This window comes from Vombatus ursinus, unplaced genomic scaffold (genome assembly GCF_900497805.2).
Source record: "Vombatus ursinus unplaced genomic scaffold, bare-nosed wombat genome assembly UNPS02000582.1, whole genome shotgun sequence".
In the NCBI taxonomy this organism is placed as follows: domain Eukaryota; kingdom Metazoa; phylum Chordata; class Mammalia; order Diprotodontia; family Vombatidae; genus Vombatus; species Vombatus ursinus.
This window is the reverse complement of record NW_020940360.1, coordinates 10601983-10620442: the sequence shown is the minus strand read 5'-3', so window position 1 is coordinate 10620442 and position 18460 is coordinate 10601983. Positions and strand designations below refer to the sequence as shown.

The window sequence follows — 18460 nt, the reverse complement described above, 5'->3', positions numbered from 1 at the left end:
GGAATAGGCTTTTGTGGGACTGAGGTGTAAATCGACTTCTTTCCTTTGTATATAGCTTGCTAGCAAAGGTTTTGTGTGTTGGCCTTTGATAAAGCCTTTGCTGCTAATGACTGACTTGGTGACTGAGAGATGGTCACAAATCCTTTTTTTTCATAGAACGGATTAACTAAGTGTCTAATTACTGCCAGTTTAGAAAACCTTTGGGGAGGCCTGGTGTTCTAAATGTGGTATCTTCCATTCTTAGTTGGCTGTCCTAATTCTTCCCTTCCTTTTTAATTTTGCTAATTTTAAGATTAAAATTGCATTTAAGATATTTTAAAGATAGCCTTAAATTCAATAGAGGGTCCAAAATACCACCCACCCCCCAGCCCCCACCATTTTTACTTTACAATATTTGAAATTAATTCAAGTAGTTTTTGGCTGTAGTGTTAGTGGATTTTGTTTCAACAATGCAAAATATTTTACCTGAATTATGATTGCTTTCTGTGGAAAAATAACGATCCTGATTTTATGTCTGTAACTTTTACTAAAAAGATGTCACCCAGATACTTTAGTCTTTTGTAGCAAGGAACATGCTTGCAGTTTTGTTTTGTTTTTTTTAATGCTTTTTACACTTTAACATTTTTAATGAGTGTAAATTGAAAACTGACTAGAAGAATGTACATAGTGAATGCAAGTACATTTGAAAAATAATTCAATAAATTTCGATGTCAAAGAGAAAACATTTGGAAGTTAAATATATAGTCATTTCTGTCTGTAAAGTCTAAATTTGATAATGGTAAATGATATTAAGCCTGTGGTCAGTTGATCTACTGGATCTATAGTTTTCTTTCCCTTAGAACTTAATTCAACATTATTTCATAATGGAGAGAATGCCAATTTTAAAACTTAGGAGGTGTTAGAATCTGTCCACAAAATCAGATTTGGTTAAATGGATCCAACTTGCTATTTTCACATACTTGATATTTTTGAAATAGTAATTATTGACATATACATGGAGAGTTAGGTCAAAATTTCTCTTACATTTTAAAATTTGAACTAAACATCCTAACTGCTTTTGATTTTTTTTCCCTTGTTAAAGAGATTAGTTAACTAGATACCACATTATACCAGGCATCTGAAATACTTATCTTGAAGTGAAATGGGTTGAGGTGTTTCACAGTAGTTTTTTAAATTATACTTAAGTTAATTTTAGATACATAATTAGCAAGATTCTGTGTATCACCATGGAACAGCTTCCTACTATAATTTAATGTTGTGCACATTCAGCCATATTTATTAGGTGTGTACTTACATAGCTTTTGTAATACTGTCATAATGAGAGCATCAGCATTGCACACCATCTATTGAAAAGCTGACCCCTTTAAAATTTAATGACAAAAACAAGGTATTAGATGCCTACAAAATAATGTTTCCTTTTCTTTAAAGCATAGTTCTTAAACTAAGAAATATTTTGAGTGTAAGTATTCCTTCAAAGAAGTCAATGTTAGGTTGAGAAGTCTGCCAGTCAGTAGGCATTTATTTAAAATGCCTACTATGTACCTGGTACTGTCCTAAGTGCAAAAGATAAATCTTGCTGTCAAGAAGGCTACAATCTAATGTGGGGGAGACAATGTGAAAACAACCATGTATAAGAAGCAGTAGTTCACTAAAGGAAGGCAAAACATTTTTAAAGGAACCTACAGTAATGACAGATTGGGACTTGGTTCTTTTTTTACTACTTTGATATTGGAAGGGACTAGAATACATTTTAGAGTTGTCTTATAACAACTTGAATAATTAAGTAGAATACAAAAATCAGTTTTGAGTTCTGTGTCCATTTTCCCATATTACTCTGCATTCAGTTCTCTTTTCCTAATTATGGGGACTATAGTGTGCTACCATGTTATCCTTGTATTTTACACACAAGAAAATTATTAAAGAATACTAGAGTAATTCCTTCTAGTTGTGTAATTTTTAACAGAATCTTGAGACCAAAGGGACTTAAAGTTTGTCCACCTGGAAGTATCTCAGGAAGTAATTCATTCTAGTCTTAGTTACTTATTCTATTGCCAGCAGTTGCCAGTAGCCTCTTGATTGCTCTCACAGTATAGGGTTTGTTTGTTTTTACCTCTTAGGGTTTAGTATGGTGATTCCCAATCTTGGTTTTGTAACATGCTGAGATACTATAATAGAGTGTTAGAATTTGGCACGTGAGTATTTTAATAACCTTCCACTTAGCTTAGGGGTTGTCATTAAAATATTAAAGAACAGAAACAGTTTAAAAATATTCTTTTAAAAACTAACTTTATATATAGCACGTTAAAGTTCGCAAAACACTTTTCATATTCTCATTTGATCTTCACAGATGAAACTGAGAAGGGCTTAGTGACATGCAAGGTCATAGAGTATCTTGCAACACTTTTAGAACAAAAATTACTGTGTGATAAGTAGAAGGGGCAGCTAGGTGGCATAGTAGAGTGCCAGGCCTCTAGTCAGGAAGACTTGCCTTCTAAGTTAAAGTATGACCTCAGACACTTACTAGCTGTGTAATCCTGGGCAAGTCACTTAACCCTGTTTGCTTTAATTCCTCATCTGTCAAATGAGTTGGAGAAGGAAATGGCAAACCACTCCAGTATCTCCAAGAAAACCCCAAATGGGATCACAAAGAGACATGACTGAACCGCAACAATAAGTAAAAAGAAAAAGTGAGATAAGTGATTACATGTCCATCACTGTGGATGCCAGTCTATTTTGGTGACATATTAAAGTATTTATTTTCCTGATAATTGTACTAGATTCATAAAAACATTGAGGAGTTGTGGAACTTTGGAGCTAGAAAGGACCTTGAAGATTAACTCAGTTCAGCCTCCTCATTTTACAGATAAGGAAATTGAGGGTTCATAGTTATTGGCAAAACCAGGACTAGAATTCAGGACTGAGGGGTGGAAGAGAAGAGTACTACTGTACTTAGAATCAGAAGACCCGAGTTTTAAGTCCAACCCTTGCAGCCTACTATTACTGTTACCTCTGTAACTGTGGGCGATAAAAGATCATCTGGGGTCTCAATTTCCTTTTCAGTAAAAGAAAGGGATTGGGCTTGCCACTGGATTTCCTAGGTTCCTTCTAGGTTTAGTAGTGTTATGAGTCTGGTTGTGGATATAACATTTTTAATCATTCAGCATTCATGCTGAATTCAAACCTTCGTGTGCAGAACATTGTTTTTAGATGCCGGAAGAGATACAAAGTTTAGATAAGAATTCCTACCCCCATGGTACTTAGAGTCAGTTAGGTGAATATGAGAGATAATTGTAATGTACAATATTACATGAAAGTATTTGTTGCAAAACAGTGTCATGTGAGGTATGATGGAGAAAGTCTTATTAATAAGACTTTAGAGACATTGTTACTATTGTTCCAATTTTAAGTGTTAGGTGCCATAGGAGTTCAACAAATGGATTGGTTGATCTTAAAATTCTTTTATAAAATTTCATTGTATCAGTGGCAATTTGCCACTAATTGGAAGTTACACCTTCTGGATAGGGTTTAACAGGAATATAGATTGTATATCAGACATCGATGCATGCTTTCAAATTGAAACACCAACTGGCTTAAATGAAGTATAAATGGTTCTAGGCAAATAAATGAGACATATTGGAGGAAGAAGGAATCCCACATCAGATGTAATTTATATTGAACAGAAATGTTTTAATATTTTGTGATTATTTAGACAGCTGTAAAATCACTTCTAGTTTCTTAGTGCATGTGGCAACTAAACTGTATGTTTAATAATCTTCTCCATGCTTTAGATTTTGTACCTCCTATTTTTGTTTTTCATTTTGCATGATGAAGTGTGCTCCATTGTGAAACTTTGTGCTTAGGTATTGAACAGTGAATAGAAAACAAAATCCCGAATAACTTAAAGGATGAAACGTGACCAAATCAGCAGGTCAGTAACCTTTTAGATTTGTGAAATATCAATGGGTTAAAGCTACCTTTTAGTACTTGCCCTGTTGTTAAAGACTAAATTAAAGCATAGTTGGGATTTTAAAAGGGTTAGAAGTGTAAATACATGTGTCACTAATAACTTAGTCATTTGCCATGTGTGCATGCTCATGCAGGTTTCTGTACTTTTCTCTAGTGGTTTTATAAGTAGGGGAAGCAGCCTTTTCCTTCAGCTCAAAATTATAGGGATGAGGGAAAGGGGGGTTACATGAGTTAGTTGGTATGCTGGCATTGGAATTTGAACCTTTAGGGAAAAAAATGTCTGCCTTATTAATCCAATTGTACCTTGAATGTGTGTATTAGAGGGGCATAGGAAGTATATGTACAAGATAATTGACTTTGCAATTGATGTAGCAAATGTGTGATTTGAGGAAGATCAAACTGTATATTTAGAGTGGAATTACTGAGAGCTGGATCTAGTCCAAACCCTCATTTCATAAATTAGGAAGGACACCAAGAGAGGTTACAGTTCAGGTAGGAAGCAGAAGATGGCACACACTGCTGCCCGAGGGCTTGGGTTCAAAACCATCTCTGCCATTTAGCTTGGGTGACCCAAAGGTCACTTTGGGTCTTTAGCTCCTCCAGTAAAATAGGGAGGAGGTCCATGTGTACAGTAGCTTCCAATATGTCTTTTGACTCTCATTACGATATGACTTCACTTTCATTGCTCTTTCTACTGGATTATGCTTTTCTATAAGATATGAAAATAAATTTCCATTTGTGGTCTTAATGGTTCTTAAGTTTTGTGTGTCCTGGTGCTTTTGAAATGGTTTTAGATTTCTCTTTTAGGAAAAAAAAAGGAAATTTAGAATGCATTTTTTATATTTGGTAATATTTTAAGCAGACTCCTTTGAATACCCATTTGTTTGAGGCGTTAAAATAATGAAAAGCTCTAACTTGAGAAGACAACTACAGAGCACTTCTTGTATTGTGCAATATTTTTAGGGGAGGCAGTAGAAGAAGCTCAAGACTTTGATGGGACTGTGGAGACCTCTATAAACTCTGGTTTGCTCATCTGAATAATAGAAATAATACTTCTTACCCACCTGGCTTTGCTAGAAAAAAGCTTTGTAAATGTTGCAAATTGCTGAAGAGGTGTCGTTATTGCCAGTAATCAAATTGTCTGCAGTCTAAAAGTCTGAGTAAACTGAAGTAAGCCAGGTGCTGAACCATATGAGAGGAAATATAGTACAATAGAAAGCATGGGATTTGGAATCATAGGTCCTAGATTCAGATTTTGATTAAATTGCTTAACCATGTCACCTTGGGCAAGTCACTAAGCTTTGCTTCTACTTTCATCAAAGCTTTTTATTGGTATCTTGTCTTAATATTAATCTCCAAATATATCCTTCCTTTCCCTATTCAGAAGCAAGCCATCTCTGGGAACAAAGAATAGAAGGGGGAGAAGGGGGAGCAGTTGAGCAAAATTAACCAACATATCGGCTAAGTCTGAGTCTTAAGTATTTGCAAAATACCACACCTGTAGTTCATCACCTTTGCCAAAAGGAAGGGGAAGTGGTTTGGTTTTTTGTTTTTTGTTTTTTTTTCATCTTAGGGGCCAAGCTTGGCCATATACAGTGTTGAGTTTTGTTAAGAAAAGTAATTGAGAGGTATGTTTACATGTAATATGGCATTTCCTAAGATTGACAAAAGACTGTCATATCTAACTTGTTAACTGAGCTTCTCAGTTTTACTAATTGACCTTAGAGGTGGTTGTAACTGTAAACTGCTTTTAAACTTTGGTGTAGACCAGAGGCATCAAACACAGTCCTTAACACTCCTGAGTTCCAAATTGGGAAGCAATTAACAAAGTAAATAAAAATAAAATAGAATATACATAATGTTAATGTGATTTTCTAAGTCAATATGCAACCCCAAAAGATGGTTTTAGATGGTTTAGTTTAGTTTATAGATGGTTTGGTGATGCCAGTTTCTATATGAGTTTGATGCCACTGGTGTAGATAACCCCTTCTCCATATTCATTATAGAAACATGTTTGTAGTGTTTTTTAATTGTAATTGGTTGCAAGAGCAATTCTACCTTAAGATAAGTACAGTAACCTTTCTGGAAGATGAGAAGTGTGAATAGACATTTGCAACTCTGGAAACCAAATTGATGTTTGCTCCACATAGCTTTAAATTTCAGAAGCTTGATATATCCCTTTTGTAGTCCCAGTAGAATGGAAGCTCATGGAGAGCAGCATCTGTGGATTATCCTCAGCACCTAGCACTTTACCTGGCCTTTAGTGAGTGCTTGATAAATGCTTGTTGAGCTTGTTAAGTCAAACATTTCCTTAACAGAGAGTAAGAAGAAATATATCTTTTGCAATAAGTTTTAAGTCTTTTTTTTTTTTAAATTAATGTCCTTCTGTGAAAATTACCGGGTGAGGGTTTTTCTGAAATTTCCAAAGGAATTGAAGGATTCCAGAGCAAGAAAGGCTATCAGTTGTTTAGCACCAGGATTTTTCAAACTTTCAGTTCTTGGTGAGACTATTTTACAACTTGCCAAATGGAAGAAAGCTAGAAATGTCTGTGTTCTTTTATTGGGGAAAAAAAAAGACAAGAAAACTTTAAAATATCATTTGTCTGGTCCTAAGACTCTTATTTCTTGGTCTAGGTTCTTGTGTACAAATGGTAATTTGATGCCTAGAGCCCTTGAAAAGAGAGAGAGAGTGAGTCTGTGTGTGTTTATATAGTTTATGTGTATATATACATATGATATGTATTACATACAAATTTTTAGAGCTCAGTAGGGATCTTAGCTGTCTTAATGGTTTTAGGGTGCACCCTCCCCCTTTTTTTTGTTTTTGTTTTTTGCTAGGCAATGGGGTTAAGTGACTTATCTAGGGTAACACAGCTAGTAAGTGTTATGTGTCTGAGGCCAGATTTGACCTCACGTCCTTCTGACTTAAGGGCCAGTGCTCTATCCACTACACCACCTAGCTGTCCCTCCCCTTTTTTTTTTTTTTTAAGAGATGAAGAAAAAGGGGAGGGGGGATCCTTTTGTCCTAGTTGTTTGAACTTAGACTAGTACCTAACTCATAGGTGATGCTCTGCCTGTATCTGTATCTTGACTCTGTCTCTGGCCAGATCTGCCTGTGTGTCTTTGTGTCTCTGTCTTTCTGTCTCTGTCTCTCCATCTTTCTCTCCTTTACATCTTGCTGTTGGGTGTTAACTGCCCATGGCCACAAAAAAAAATGATAATTAAAAACAATAGAATACCACAATATTTATCATCATTTGGTAAATAGGTGTGTTGGTGCCATATTTACCTTTGTGCTATTATACTGAGTGGTGTGGGTAGGTGTTCCCAAAGTTTGAATATTTATAATCTATTTCTCATTATATATTGGTTTACGGTTTAAGAAAGGTTTACAGTAAAATTGTATGTCCATGAAGATTGGCTTTCTTTTAATTAATTATGATAGTGAACATTTTTATATTAGTCTTCCTGTGTACTTTATTATTAACTCTTATTACAGGATGTTAGCCCTTGTAATATTTTCATCTGTGTGTTTTTAAAAGGCACTAGACAAAAGATTGGGATTGGTTCCAAAGGACTGATGATGTAATACATTTTCCCCAGAGAGATGGTAGTATGAACTATGGGTACAGAATGTTTGCACGTGCTGAGATGTGGTCATTATGGTTGCTTTTACTTAACTTTTTTTCTTTGTAACAAGGAAGGAGGATTCTATAGGGGTTGGGGTTGCATTATTGGGAAAAGATTGATGTATAAAAATCAGCAAAATCTCCTTAAAAGAATGAGAAAGTAGCTTTTACTAAGGTTTTTATTGTTAGACTCAAACCCTAGGGAAATTAAGTGATACAACTGGTATGTGAACTTTGAGGTTTAACAGATTTGGAAGCTTGTTAATTTACTTAATTTTAATACCTCTTAAAATTACAAAAACTCAAACTCTCACTCTAGAAAGTTATTGTTAACTATTATTTTGTTTGTAGCGAAGCAAGATTGATATGCAGGTTCTTGAATAAATGATTCTTGAAATATTTTCCTAGCTTTGACAAATTAAATTGCCAGTTTTATATTAATTCTTAGTGGACATTTGTCCGCCTCATATATAGTTGACACTTTTGTTGGCAGTCCTTAACAATGAATATTGGAATAGGTATGTTGGCTGAATAATTCTTGAAAGAGGAAAAGTGATTCCAGGTCATGATTGGGGCTTATTGACCAGTTAGATGTGAGAAACCTATTTTAGGTTAATCCTTAGTTTTAAGATTTTATATCATCTTTTTTTTTTTTTTAAGGTTAATAACCTCATTGCCAACCTCAGCCCCTCACCTTCACCTTTTACATAATTTCCCAAATCTTGTTACTATTTCCATAATAACATCTAAACCTCCTCTTCTCTCCACTCACAGTTAACAACTCTAGTTCAGGGCTTTTATCATTCTTGCCTGGGCTATTGCATTGGTATCCTAATTCATCTCCCTGCCTCAAACCTCTTCAAATCTATTCTTCATATACCTGCCAGTGTTTGACCAAAATTACTCCCTCCTCCCCCCCCCCCCAGCCCCTTTGTTCAGTTGTTTCAGTCATGTTAAGTCTTCCTGATCCCATTTAGGTTTTTTTTTTTGTTGGTGGTGTTTTTGCAAAGATACTGGAATGGTTTGCCATTTCCTTCTCCAGTTCATTTGATTGATGAGGAAACTGAGGCAAACAGGGTTAAGTGACTTGCCCAGGGTCACACAGCTAATAAATATCTGAGGCCAGATTTGTTCTCGGGAAAATGTCTTCCTGACCAGGTCTGTCACTCTATCTACTTTGTCACCTAGCTGTCCCAACTAAATCTCTAGTGATTTCATATTTCTGGGATCTAATATAAACTCCTGTTTGGTATATAAATTCTTCATCCATGTCACCTCTGTTAAGCTTGAGTGTCCCCCAAAGTCTCGGTCCTGGGCCATCTTTTCCCTTTATTCTTGATTCACCTATTACCTCTAAACAGGAGGTTATCATATCTGTTTGTCCAGGCCTAACCTCTCTTCTGACTTCAGTCTCCAATCTCTTAACTGCCTATTTATTGGACATACCTTGAACTAGCTGTCTCGTAGCATCTTAAATTTAGCATGTCTAAAACAACGCAATCTTTTGCTTGAAACTTTCCCTTCTTCCCCATTAACTGTCAAGGGTACCACCAACTTCCCAGTCATCTGGGCTCAAAATTGGGTGTTATCCCTGACTCCTCAATCTAACCCCCTCTTCCCCATATCTAATCAGTTGTCAAGTCCTATCATTTCTACCATTGTAACATCTCTTGTATGTATCTCCTTCTTTCCTCTGAAACTGCCACTACCCTGTTACAGGCCCTCACTGCTTGGATTATTGCTAGGGTCTTCTGGTTGTTCTTTCTGCCTCATCTCTCCCCACTCCAGCCCATCTTCCAGTCAGTCAAATTGAGCTTTATAAAGCTCAAGTCTGACCGTGCCCCTCCTCCATATTTCAAATTCCATTGACTGGTTTCCTTATCACCTCCTTTTGAAGACCTCCATAATGAGAACTCTTCTACTTTTCCAGTCTAATTACACCTTAAACCCTGTCTACTCATTCCCAATACTCTGTGATCCAGTGACACAGGTGGCCTTGCTGTCATCTCTCAAGTGTGGACATTTTCACTGATTATTCCCCAAGCTTAGAATTCTTTCCTTCCTCATATCTGCCACTTGGCTTCTTTTAAGTCTCGGCTAAAGTCACTTTCTACAAGAAACCTTTCCTAGACCTTCTTAATCTTAGTGCCTTTCCCTCTGAGATTATTTCCAATTTTTCCTGTATATATCTTTTTACATAATTTTTTTCCTATTATCACCCCCATTAATTAGACTGTCTGCTTTTGGACATCAGGGATTTTTTTTTTTGTCTTTCTTTGTAAGCTCAGCCAGCATTTAGCATAATCTCTAAATGCTTCTTGACTTGACCTGGCAAGATGGTGCCCATTTCTGTGTTTATAGTCTTTTTTTCTACATTATTCTCCTCTGCTCTCACCCATGTGTTCCAGCCATACTGCCCTTCTTGTTGCTCACAGGATGCTCTGTCTCTTAGCTCTGTGCCTTTGAACTAGCTGTCCCTCAAGCTCTTCTGCCTCATAGAATCAATCCTTTGCTTCTTCCAAGACTCAGACCCACCCCACCCTGACACCCATGTAAATGTTGTCAAGCTCCTTGAAGTCAGGCAACCAGCCTCATACATAGAGCTTATTTTAAAAGCTTGTTGAATGATTTAAAAGTTAATTTTTTTCTTTAAAAAATCCCCATATTTTTTATTCAGCCATTCTTTATAGCTGTCATTTCAACCTTTCTTGTTCCTGCCTGAATTCTCCCTTGTGTCAAAAACAATTAACCAACAATGTGGTGATGACTTGTCTGACTCTAAAATATTCTGATTAGTCCTTGCTTCTCTGCCATCAAGAAAGGATGCTTCCTTACCTAAAGGAATTTTTTTAGTTTATCAGTTACTCATCAACTTTATCTTTTTATTGACAGTGTTATCATTATGTATATTGTGGGTTTTTTGGTTATACTTACTTACATTCTACATCAGTTTTACAAATCTCAAGTTTCTTCAATTTCATCAGTCATTTTTTATTGCACAATAATTTTTTATTGTATGTACCAAATAGGTTTTTTTTAAGCCATTCCCTAATCAGTAGATTTAGTGAATTTACTTTTTCAGTACTTTGCTATCACAAAGAATATTTTAATTTATGGTGGACATTTGCTTCTGTGTTTTTCATGTTTAATAAACAAATTGGAGTGATGATTAGAGGATCTTGATTTTTAAAGGACTGTTATGACAGTCCTTCAATAAAGTCTTGTTATATAATTGACACTAGTTGTTAAGGAAAATTTTTATTTTATCCTCAAAAAGCTTCAATGGAATTGACTTGCTGGTGATTTTTCCAAAATCTTAAACATTGCTTTCATTAAAAAAAATCATTACTAAAAATAACAAGAAATGTTCATCTTAGGCACTTAATTGTTAAATGACTATACTAATACCTTACTGATCCAGAAACTGCTGCCACATTCCTTTTGCTAGAATAAATATTAAATGTTATAACTTCTGAATAGCAGAATAGGTATCACATTGTTTTCATGTTGTTATGTTTACCACTCAACAGTGCCAGCCAGTGGGTGAAAGAATGGGAGGGATGACTTAGAAAAAGCAGTTGACCTTTCTTTCATGAGAGGGTAATGATGGACTCACCTAATTTGATATACCTATGATTATTAATTACTGTCTTAGGCATTTCATTTCCTAGGAGAGTCCTTGAAAAGATTGAAAGAATCCTAATGTGAAGTAGTTTGTTTTTTTAATTGTAAGTTTAGAGGGGAAAAAAGTCTTCATATGTAGAAAAATGTTACTGGTGGACAGACGCACACACATTTTCTTAATGATTTGCCCTTGGATTGTTCTCTAACCATAATTCCAATGCTTTTTCCATGAATGTGTGTGTATATTTATTAGAAGAAATGTTTCGTGTCTCCTGTTTTCTGAAGTATAAGCATATAAGATGTCACTTACTAGAGCCTACAGTAAGGTTGAACTTGAAGTAACATTCATTTCAGTTGTGTTCAGTTTGGGATGTTGCTTTCTGATTTTGTTGATTCTGATTTTGGTTTTTCAGGATATAAGATATTAATATAGGAAAATTAGTTAAGGTGATTGACAGCATGCTAATTTATAAAATCATATTTTTTAAAGGTTACAAATTGAAAATTTTAAAAGCATAATATTTAGCACCTTCTACAGATTGCTCTAAAAGATTGTCAGTAGATGGTTAAAAAATCATAGGTATAAAAGAGCAGCAACAATAATACATAATAGCTAATATTTATATCATAGTTACTGTGTGCCAGACACTGTGCTAAGCACTTTTACAAATATCATTTGAACCTTACAACAATATTAAAGGACTAGATTTCTTAAGGTTCTGGCTTAGGTGATCTGTGTGGATGATGTAGGATAGGCTGAATTTATATCAGGCTTTAGAATTTTTTAAACTCTCTTCAGCCCTGAGAAAAGAATTAGGTAGTGATGGTATCTCCCACTGCATGTTTTCAGAAAGTGGTAAGTGGCAGAGTGTTGCTCTGTTGCTTTCTGAATCAGGAACATTTGTATTCCAAGTTTGAGAGTCACTTGTAGCAAAAATACATCAGTAGACTTCCTCATTCAAATATTTTTAATGTTCCCTATACTGATATCAAATATAAATTTTCATATTTCTTAGGTGCCAGATGTTTGGGATCATAGAATTTAGGGTTGTAATTCATGTGGTACTGTGCATTTTATAGGGCTTTATTTTTAGAAAACTAGCTTTTAAAACAGAATAGAACTTATCAAGTAAGTTATTAGCTGTCTTTTCCTCATGGGAAACAAAGTGTAGCAGCCTCCTTTTTCCTTTAGGAGTAGTGAAGCTAGGAGCTCTGTATGATTACATAGACAGAACTGGATGAGACCAAAATAGTCCTCTTCATTTTATACTTAAAACTAAGGTATGATATATTTAATAGATTTTATATTTTTTTCATTTGAGGAATTGGCACATATATTCTTCCATCCCTAAAAAGAAGGGATGGATGCCAACCTGCACTGGTAGAGAGAGTGTTATCATCTAGCAGTTCCTTATACCAAAAAAGTGACTGGTTCAGTTTCTATTCCTTGTTTGAATGTGAAGGATGAAGTAGGGTAAAGTTTATGCTGAAAGAGAGGTAAATTTTTTATGGAAGAATGAATGCATCACCTTCTTTGTGGGTTAATTAGGAGACCTTTTAAGATAAGAGAATAAGAACTTAAGTTGCAAAGAAATGATCTAAACAAAAATAAGTTGGATAAAGTAGGCTAGTAATAGTAAGAACAACCCAAAAAAAGTCTGTTGAAAGATTTTTTGGGGGGAAAAAAACACCTGCATAAAATACATTTGCCTTGGGGAATGTTATCTGGGGATTGTGAGCTACTCAAATCTAAGACTGAGTCCAAGATTGTCTCGGTTCCCTCCCCCACACCGTAGCAGTGTAAGTAGTGTGAAATTTTGGCATACCTTGATGTATTTGGATCAAGTTCTTTGATAGAGAGGGCAAACCCTAACTTGTCTCCACTTCTCTTTATTGAGAAGGAAATTGATGTCTTTCCTTATCAGTATTCCAGAATGAAATTGTTCATTCTACTTCAGAGTTCTACTGCCACTTTTTACTATTAGTTTACATTGTTGTAGTTATTGTGTACGTACTCTTAGCTCTTCACTTGGCATCACTTGATACCAGTCTTTCCATGTTTTTCCTGAATTCCTTTACATTTCTTAACATTCTTGCCACAATTTATTCAAAGAGAAATTCCATTTAAAATAAAAAGTATTAGCTACTTGAGAGTGTTAGAGGTTAAAGTGAAGATATAAAGATTTTCATTCTCCAATCAGTGAACATCCATTGTTTCCTTTTTATTGTTGTTGTTACAGGAGAGTTCTTCTATGATTACTTTGTTTATATTTGACCTATCCTTTTCCTTGAGCACTGGCATTCTTCGGATATATGCTTAATAGTGTCAGAGTAGGAACAGTTCTGGGCGGGGGGGGGGGCTCAGATCCTTTCAAAGAGTCTGTGAGGTCCAGGCTGTTTTCATAATACTAAGATGTTATTTGCCTATTAAAATATTCCTCCACTTTTCAACTGATTATCTGTATCAGGCTAAATTTTTTTTCATATACTTCAACTAAAATAACATTGCAACAGATGGCATGCAAAAGCAGATATGAGAGTCTAGCTTTCTGTTAAGCCAGGCATTAAAGAGATTTATAAAAATATGTAAAACAATGCCACTATTCACATTTTTTTGAAAAGTTATTTTGTAATGTTTATTTTTAAATTTTTGTTTTAACTTCAGTTTGGTAAATTTTGATATAACCTACATAAACAAAAGCTCTGAGGTCTTCAGTATTTAAGAATGTAAAGGGGTCCTGAGATCAAAAAGTTTTGAGAACCTCTGCTCAAGAGAAAACCAGGTTTCAGTTACGAAATTCCAGAAATTGAAAGGCATATAAGGAAGAAGAGGTCTAAGACAAATAGTTGAGTTGATTATCAATAAAGGAGTCTTAGTTAGCAGAGCTAGATGAATATGTGGGGGAACAGAAGAGGGAGAAGGGTATTTTTCATTTCTTCCTGTATTCTTATTTGTGCCCAAAATTGCTCAGTTGGATTTTTCAAAGGTAGGATACTTACTAGTGACAGGAAGAAGACGACATGTGGGTCAGGGGAGAAAAAGAATGAGTAAAAGAAAACTAATAGTTATAACAGGAGAGGAAAAATGGGAGCTGGTTGCTGTTTCTTAGATTCTTTTGACTCTATTCCTTTATGGTGAGAGCCAGCCAGCACCCCTGACTTCTGGTTGAGTATTTTTGTTAGACTAGTCCAAATTTTTTTTTTTTTTATAAAATAGTCATTTTCTTCTTTTCTCATTGATTAATTTAATGATAGATCAATTGAAGTGTGTTCCAAGGAATTCTGCTTTTATAGTAGCTGCTTTAAGCAAACTTGAGAGAATGAAGGCCTTCATATTACAAAATGTTACTTGAAAATCAGGAGTTATTAACCTGACATCCATGAACCTGTTTTGATAATGATGAAAACGAACATTTTATATAGTGCTTTATGGTTTTAAGAGTGCATTGCACACATTCATTTTATCCTTACAACAACTCTGGGAGGTAGGTATTTCAGATAAGGAAACTGAGGCAGATAGTGTTAAACTGAACTACCTAATTTTGCAGGAGAACTGACATTATTCATATTATAATTTATATGCTCATTATGGTGTAGCTCGCTAACTATTTGTTCAGGATTATCATTTGAAATTCAGTCCATTTTGTGGCCTAACCATTAAGGCTTTATGATGAGAATTGTACAAGTAACACCAAAGAAACTTTATTTGACTTTTCTCTTTTTTCCTGAGTATTTCTGAACATAATTATGTACTAGTAATACCAGTGATTTTGGTATTACCACTTGGTCATAATGAAATAAATACTAATTTATTTGAAAGTGATCTGACTATCTTTGAACAACAGGTAAAACTTCTAAGATTTACTAATATGCAAAACAATATTGCGTGTTTTGAATTAGTAGGCATAGAGACATCAGTGAGGACATCCTAATTGAATTTATTTTATTTTATTTTGAGGCAGTCAGGGTTTTAAGTGACTTGCCCCTGGTCACACAGCTAATGTCTGAGGCTGGATTTGAACTCAGTCTTCCTGACTGCAGGGCCTGTGCTCTATCCACTTCACCAACTAGCTGCCCTCAATTGACTTTAGTAGCATAAGCCGTTGATAGTGAACTTGATGAACATTATGAACCTAAAATGATTCTAAGAAGATTTAGCCTGTTACTACTACTAACTACTACTAACTAACTACTAACTACTACAGTACCTCAGAAAGGAGGAGAACCTAGAAAAGAAATTAGATGTTGGTTAATTCTTTTTTTGTTGTTGTTGCAGAGCTTATTTGGACTGATTACATAATTCCAGTACCAGAGCATTTCAGAGTGTAATTGTGGTCTAATTGACATTTTTATGCCACATCAGAAACAGAAGCAGGACAAAGAGTGTCACCTCAGGAGCTCTCTTGATTTTTTTTTTTTTTTTTTTAAATTCAGTTAAATGTTTGAATTGACTAGCAGAATTTGGACTAGTTTTTGTTATGGCAGATAGATTAATTTGGTTTTGTGAAACAAATGGAAAATGAGAATACTAAAGAAATTGCTTTATGGTGACCTAAGAGAGGGGAGGGTAGACAAGCAAAAGGGCTGTGAACCAGCCTGTTGTGATCTTTTCTGATAAATTTTTCATTGGCCTGAATTGTGCATATGTCACTGAGGTGTTCATACAAATTCATCTAATTCAGCAAAGTTCTATTAGGCACCAGCTATGTACAGGACATGGAGGATACAAAGACTTACCAGTCCCTCAACAAAGTTCTATTAAGCACCAGCTATGTACAGGACATGGAGGATACAAAGACTTACCAGTCCCAACTTCCATGGAACTTGTACCCTCTACCCTTTAGACTCAGTATATTTTTAAATCTATAAAATCTGATATGTAAGATTGCCCAAGGAAGCCAAATGTATCAATAGTTCTAAAATATTAAAAAAAAAAAAACTTAAAAGATGCCATTTTAAGAATCCCTGCTTTAGGGAGGATTAGGAATGGCTTTCCTACAGAATATGCACCCAAGTTAAGTCTGAAAGAAGTAGAGGTAAGGAGAAAATGCATTCAGAGATTTAGACCGAGCACCAAATTTGGGGAAAAGCAAGTAATCCAGTTTGTTTAGAACACAATCCACAAAGGAGAAGAGTAGTAATGTGAAGTCAGGAGAGGTAGGATGGGGCTCAAAGGACTTTAAATGTCAAGCTGAAGAGTTTTTTTTTGTTTGTTTTTTGTTTTTAATTCTGGAGACCTTGGGAAACTGTTAAATGGTTTTGAACCAGAGTAGTGATGTCAGGAACCTTTTGATTTAGAAGAATATATAAATGGCATAATTTGGCAACTGTGGGGATGGAGTTGAAGCAAGGATACCAATTAGTGAGGTAATTGTGTGAGTTGGGGAGAGATGAAGGCAGACTTGGGAACTGATTGGCTATTGGGGTGGAGAGTTTAAGGGAGAATAAAGAGTTGAACATACGTATAAGTAGTGACTTAAACAGAAATAAGGGAAGACAGGAAGAAGGGGGAGGATGATAAGTTCTGATTTCAGCTTGAATAACTAAATATAGGTTTGTCACTCTGTGTAAGGCTGGTTTCAGGAATGTTGCATGTTAAAATGCTTTAACAAGGATTATTATTTAGAATTATTTTAGGACTGGAAGGAACCTAACTATGATATTTACAGCATTGAGGTCCAGGGAAGTAAAATGACTTACCCCAAGTCACAAAACTAGTTAGAGACAAGACTGAGACTAGATGTAACGTTTTAAAAATAATATTTAATATTACTTATTAATTAAAATTAAATAATAATAAATATTATTTTAAATAATATTTTATTTTTTCCCCAATTAAACGCAAAAGCAATTTTTGAAATTTGTTGCCTTTTTTAAGTTTTGAGTTCTAAATTCTATCTTTCCCTCTTCTCCCCCCTCCCTGAGATGATAAGCAATCTGTACATATGTAGTCATGTAAAACATTTCCATATTAGTCATTTTGTGCAAGAAAAGTCAAAGAAAGAAAAAAGGAAAAATTGTATGCTTTGGTGTCTGTACAGACAACATCAGTTCTTTGGAGGCGGATAAGCATTTTTCATCATGAGTCCTTTGGGATTATCTTGGATCATTGTATTGCTGAGAATAACTCAAGTCATTCACAGTTCTAGATGTAGCATTTCTTGACTCACTTTGCAATTTTCTACATTAGTGGTTCTCAAACTTTTTGGTCCCCCATAACTCTTAATTCTTGAGGATCTCCCCAAAGAACTTGTGTTTATGTGGGTTATATCTCTATATGTACTATGTTAGAATCTTAAACACATTATTATTATTATTATTATTAAAATAATTTTGACCTCATGGACTCCCCTGAAAGGGTCTTCTGGACCCCAAGGGATTCCTGGACTAGACTCCTCTTACTACTATACTGTGTCTGCACATAAGCAGCTCCACTGATCTTTCTGATCTCCTCTTGACTTGGGAAACCAGATAAGTAAACTTGTTAGATTTGTTTTGTGTAAAATAGGATTAAATTATAAGTGAGTTGATTGTTAATACCAGGCAGTTCATTTTTGGGACATCTGTTTTGTCTTTTTAGAGGACTCTTGTTTACTCTCCAGTTGTTGGCCATATTTTAGTTATTGTAGAAGTTATAGGAGGGAGGAAGTTAATTGATTTAAGCACCTAATAGGTGCCAGGCCCTGTGCTAAATAAGTACTTTATAAATATTATCTCATGTGATCCTCACAGCAAACTGGGGTGAGGTCGGTGCTATTGTTATCCTCATTTTAGAGGTGAGAAAATTTAGGCAGATTGAGAAAATAAGTCACTTGCCCAGGATCCACACAGCTTGTAGGTATCTGAAGCTGTCTTTAAACTCAGGTCTTAACTGACTCCAAGTCCAGTGCTCTATCCACTTTGCCACCTAGTCAAGTCCCAAATAGGTAATGATAGTATTATGGATCTAGAGTTGGAAGGGAACCCTTTCCCACCCACCCTCAATTTTACAGAGGAGACTAAGGCCCTGAGAAATTTCAAAATTATTCAAGGTTAAACATGTAGTAAGAAGCAGGCAGTATTTGAACTCTGGTTTTCTGACTTTAGAATCAGTGTTTCATTCCACTGTACCATGCTATTTGCAGGGTATTATTTCTGTATGTTGCTAGCTCATACTCATTTATGCCAATTGTCTTTAGACTTAAGAATAAACAATGACTTTAGCTTTGAATGTCACTTTTGGGTGGTTTGGAGGAAAATCT

The 18460-nt window shown here is 35.2% G+C and overlaps 1 protein-coding gene across 1 annotated transcript in view; it reads left to right on the top strand.

Annotated features, from left to right (window-relative positions):
- AKIRIN2 (akirin 2) overlaps positions 1 to 18460 on the top strand; it is a 33426-nt gene that overhangs the window by 1416 nt on the left and 13550 nt on the right. The window lies entirely within an intron of this gene.